The sequence below is a fragment of the Anser brachyrhynchus genome (assembly GCF_964034855.1).
Source record: "Anser brachyrhynchus genome assembly, chromosome: Z".
NCBI classification, from domain to species: domain Eukaryota; kingdom Metazoa; phylum Chordata; class Aves; order Anseriformes; family Anatidae; genus Anser; species Anser brachyrhynchus.
Genome location: NC_137697.1, coordinates 71,532,028 through 71,538,027, shown reverse-complemented (window position 1 = coordinate 71,538,027; position 6,000 = coordinate 71,532,028).

Here is a 6,000-nt window from a genome sequence, read left to right as displayed (position 1 = left end):
AGAAGTATTACAATAGTGCAAGTGCTTGCTTGCAACTCAAACAGGGAAAACCGGTATTCAACAAAACATTAAATGACAAATACTTAAGGACTTTCAAATCTTAGGTGTTTCAAACTGTCCATTATAGAAACTCTTGTTCAGAAATTAAAACTCATGTGTTGTGTGGGACACTGTTGTTCTTCTTCTTCTTTTTTAATGTTGGTTTTAATGTTACACCCTCAAAAAAAAAAAAAAAGTCTCGGAATGTGCATAAATTATTTTTAAAGCTACCAAACTAGGTGGAATATAAATTATGATTGGACTCAAAAGATTTTTCCCAGGTGGTAAGATGCAGATGGCTATTGCTCTGCTATACTGTAGATTTACCCAAGATGTTTTCATCAGCAAATAGTTGGAAATTGTCAGTAGCTTTCTAGGGGAACCAAATTTAGTCCAAAAATGGACTAAATGGTGGTTTTCAGCATATTGCCTCCCAGTTCTTTTCATTCTGGAAGTTCGCTGCATTTCCTCAGTGAAACAGATATCTGGTCTGACAACTCCTGGTACTTATTGTGGGAAAAAGACTATCACTTTCTCTGAACACATTGCTTTGGGTAGGTTTGTTGGAAATGGGAAAAATAATTAAGCAAACCAAGCAACCCTATCTTGTGCTAATTTTTGGCCAGTTTTGTTAACATTGTGACACCTCCTTAGCTAATAGCTTGCAAAGATCTTAAGAATGTGTGAAACGTTGGTTCTTTGCCATCAGAATAATGATGGAAAGTAGAAAATTGAAGTCTGAGACCCGGTCCGGATTAACCTCATCTGACTACAATAGTCTGAACAAATAAAACTCAGGCTGGACTGTGCAGTTATGAGGTTATTATAGTTACTTTATTAATGACTAGCCTTTGAAACTTGTCACGTCAAATCTTACACCACAGCTAAAGGAAGTCCAATATCAAATTGCTTTTATATAAGCAAATAAAATGTCACTTAATCACTTAGAACATTGTTCCTACCCAAATCCAGAGTTTACTTTTCCTATATTTACTGGGTGATTTCCCAATATAAGGTTTCACAAAAGAGATTTCAAAAATAGTATGTATATGACAACATTACATGAAATTTGGAGAAGTTTCAGAGGCAGAACTTTCAGTTGCAAGAACTTACAGGTTTGATGATATTAATAAATTTCTGTTTTCTATTTTTTTTTCCTTTGTACTACATTGAGAAAACTGATTTTTAAGGGAAAAAAATGAGGCAGTATATTTAGTGGAAATTTTTTAAAGTAATTTTACTTATGTACAACCCATGGGTCCCACAGCAGAGCAGATCTCCATGCTGCAGCCTGTGGAGGAGCCCCTGGTGGAGCAGGTGGATGTGGTCTGGAGGAGGCTGCAGCCCATGGACAGCCCCCGCAGGAGCAGACCCTGGGCCAGAGCTGCAGCCCATGCAGAGGAGCCACGCAGGAGCAGGGGATCAGGGGGAAGACATTTCTACTTCTGTTTTGTTAGTTTTCTTCCTCCCTCCTCAGAACTTTTAAAATTTTTATGTTTAGTATGAGGAATGATATCTGATCCATCATAAGGCAAGCAATACACACTTCTGAAATGGTTTTATTGAAAATGGATGGCAAGATCCTAAGTGGAATAAAGAATAGCTAAGAGCAATAGGCTAAAATGAATGAATGGAATGAATTTATTCATAAGGGAAAAAAAGACAAAAGGAAGGAAGGAATGTGCTGGTTGTTAGCTGCAATGTGGAAAATTCAGAATGAATGGATTGAAATTTAGAGGGAGAAAGCAAAAGGTTGATAAGGGAATTATCAGCCACAGAATTAGAATTAAATACTGCCAAATTAAAAGGTAACAACAAATCTGAAAAAAAAGGGACACCTTAAAAAACAGTGCCACAATGTATAGATAATGTGAGAAAATGCTCTGTAAAACTATTGCAAGGTAACAGTTCAAGAAGAACAGGGAACTTCCTGAGAGAGTTCAACACAGGGCAACGAGGATGATTAAGGGAGTGGAGCATCTCCCTTACGAGGAAAGGATGAGGGAACCAGGTCTCTTTAGCTTGGAGGAGACTGAGGAGTGACTATTAATATTTATAAATATGGAAAGGGTGAGTGTCAGGAGGACAGACACAAGCTCTTCTCAGTGACATCTAATGATAGGACAAGGGGCAATGGGTGCAAGATGTAACATAGGTGGTTCTACTTAAATATGAGAATAAACTTCTTCACGGTGAGGGTAACAGAACACTGGAACAGGCTGCCCGGGGGGTTGTGGAATCTCCTTCTCTGGAGACTTTCAAAACCCGTCTGGCCAGCAGCAGGACCCTTTTAGAGCTGTCTGGAGCTGGCTCCTCTCTGACATGAGGCAGCCGCTGGGCTGTGCTCACACAGCCCACCCTGCACACCTGCAGCCCACCTGCTACCAAAACCTTGCTGTGTAAACCTAATACAATGCACACACTTCCATAAAAAGAGAAGAAAGTAGAAAAAAAAAAGGCAAGAAGAGATGTGAGAGAGAAGATGTGTGGAGGTGGTCTTGGTTATGATGGCTCCAAACTGTGCTGGAAATGTTCTGTCTGGACTGTGACATGTTTAAAACTGTTTTGGTTTTGTTTTTGAATCTTAGAAACCATGGCAAAGCATACAAATTTTACAAAAATATTTTGTCAAAGAAGTATTTATCTTCTGAAGACAACTTTTGAAAAGCCTCAATTGGAAAAGCCTCAAAATTCTCACAAAGTTTAAAGTTTGAAAAAACAACAACAACAACAACAAAAGTAGGTTTATCTGTCTGTTTCTCTGCTCTTCCCCATTTTCTCTAGCAGAAGAATGCCCAAAATTAGTCATAGTCATTAGTCATACTTCAGGCTGCCTGCCTACATCCTGGGCAGACTTGGCCACACATAAGAAAGGACTCTGCAAGTACTTTGAAAGTCTGAAAAAACTTAATCATCAGCAGACCTATTTGTATGTTCCTCACAAATTTACCAAATCCCTCTGCATTGTCTTCGCTTTGCCTCTCTTGTGGTCCAGGATGAAAATAGGGTTGGCGCCAGAGTGCCATCCGAGTTTGGCTTCTGTCGAGGGTTGTCTGAGCATCTTTATAGCTGCAGAGAGGGGTTTGCATTGAGCAGTTCACATGGAAAGCAGTGGGGTGGTGGAATGAAGCTATAAAAACACCTTGTGTCAAAATCTTCTCTCTCAGAAACTTGCAGAGTATCAATAAGATATGTCTGCACTTAGTAAAGTCAATAGCTTTAGTGCCAGCTTCTACCTCCCTCCCTCCCAACACCATTAGTCCATTGAGGACTGAACCAGTCCCTTGACTCATTAGCATTCATATGAAATTTTCAAATGCAGTGTTTGCCATTATTTAAACCTGATGTTCAGGAATCCTTGGGACTGCAGTGGTTGGGAGCTTCATTTTGAAGATTATATACAGTGCATCTCAATGTGGTCAGCGTGTAAATTTGCTCATGCAAGAATAGCTATGTGGCTCCAGAGAGAAGACGACTATCTTCATGGTAAATGTCATACTGGGAGAAGAGTTCTTCCAATATTCTAAGTCTAATTACCAAAGTTAATTATAGTTTAAACTTCCCAAGCAGTGTTGGAAACTCTATAAGGTACACTTTCCAGCGTGAATCCATTCTGAGACAGAGCTTGGCTCAGGAAAAAAATTGCTTTGAGGGCTCTAATACTCTAAGAGCTGTTACAATCAAAATACGGTAATTAGGAGGAAGTGTCCATAAGGTAATAATAGAGCAACAAAAAGCTGGGAGAAAGCAGTATGATTTTCCAGCTTTCAGATTTTGGATAAAATACCAGATTGCAGTCCTTCCTGTTTAGTGGTGGCAGTTGTCCACCTTATGAGGGCTGGTAAGTGGTCTATTCTTTCTCTGAGAGGTTGTTACATGCAGTGGGTGCTTTGTATGTTCTTTTTTACTATCCTGTTGTCATACATAAGATCAAGTCTATGCAACACTCCTCCTCTGTAATTGCACTAGTCGCATACTTGGGTGTTATTCACCGGTCTGTGTCACAATGTAATAGTACCCTTTCCCTAGCCATGTGCAGCTCTTTCTTCTTGGCCCCACTACTGCTTTCTCTCCCATGGGATCTAAGAATTTCTCTTTTGGAAGAGATCCTAAAGGCACAAGGAAGTGACAGGCAGGAAAGTAAGTATATTCTTGTCTGTTTGCTTTCAGAAAGAGTTAAACACTAGAGTAATATGTGCAGGTCTGTATTCACTTTTCAATTATTAGTAACTTTGAAATGGACACCAACCATGTTTTAATAAGAAATTTACCAATTTCAGTGTAGTTATTGGACTCTGAGCAATAGCATCTGTGTTTTATATCACCACAGAGAAGGTCAAAAAAATAAATATTCTTTTAAACAATAAAAAAATGTAGGACAAAAAGAGGATTTTATGATGTTTTTGAAAAAGAAAGAGGAAGGGGAGAAAGCCCTTTCTGCAATAATGCTCAAACTCTCTGACAGGGTAAACATAGTTGTTACAGTCTTAGGAGTTTCCCAGTGGCTCTCCTGAGGCTTCCAGCTATTCATCCAGAAATCTGTGAGGTGACAGATTTTTGTTTTGCCATGTATATGTATAGAGGAATTGGCCTAATCTGTCCTAGAGATCTGTCCTGATATAACAGTCCCATCTGAATTTTACTGGCTTCAGACATTAAACAATATATGTGTATACTAAAAATTAGTACAATCATAATGCTCCCAGCCACTGGCAGTCAGTCCAATGTTCTAAAAACATAAATTTCCTACAGAAATTGAGGGGCTTTTTTGCTTTCGTGTAGTACAGTGTCACTAGAAGAAAAATCATAGCGGATTTTTGAACTTGAAGTTCTTGTTAACATTTGGGTTAATTTATTAATCTGCCAGTAGAAAGAACAAAGTGCTTACATATCTGTAAACCCTGACATCTGTAAATGTATTATAAATATTGCTGCACCACAGACTGATATTGGGTGATTGTGTTCCACTTAGACATATGTAAGCAAGCATTTTTTAATTAGCTGCTTCACTTGAATATTGATACCAATTTGTAGTGCTGGCTTGACACCCTTCCAGGCTCAACTATTTGTCTATGACTGCTGGCAAACTCTGTGTGCCTGGACACTGTATAGACCTACATACCATTAAATTCAGCCCATTTTTTGACCCAGCCAAATAAATTGAAATGGCATCTTCAGTCTAGCACAGATTCTTTCTCAGAGAGTAAGTAGGTCTTATTTGGGCCTGAAGGAAGCTGGAGAACACCATCCTCATGCTTTTTGATATCTCTGTTTCTTCTGCAGCTGGAAAATCTAAACAGATTGCTTTTGTAATTAGGTTGATAAAAAGCCTTCAGAGAAATGAAAAGTATTTGCTCTGTTCAATAACTAAGCTGAGAATAAGACCAGATGCACTGAATTCCCTGTTCAGCGCTTGTAATAACAGTTAGAATTATAAAGTCTTTTGTTGTAAACATATGATAAGGGCGACATTTATAAGATGCTGACAGATGAAAAGTATAATAGATGAACTTCCTAAGCTAGTGGCAGATGAAGTTGCCAAGCCATTCCACATTATAATTGAAATGTCATAGAGGCCAGGTGAAGTGTCCATTGACTGGAAAAAGGGAAACATAACCATTTTATAAAAGAGCAGAGACGAAGATCCTGGAAAGTATAGAACAGTCAGTCTCATTTCTGATCCTAGTAAGACCAAGGAGCAGATCCTCCTGGAAACCATGTTAAGGCATACAGAAGACAGGGAGGTGATTAAGGACAGCCAACAGGGCTTCACCAAGGGCAAATCATGCCTGACTAATTTGGTGACTTTCTATGAGAGATTCACAGCATTGGCAGCCAAGAGAAGAACTGGTGTCATCCATTTGGGCTTGCGCAAAGCCTTTGATACCGACCCACACTACATCCTTGACTCTAAATTGGAGAGACATGGATTCTCTGGATATACTATTCTATGGATAAGGA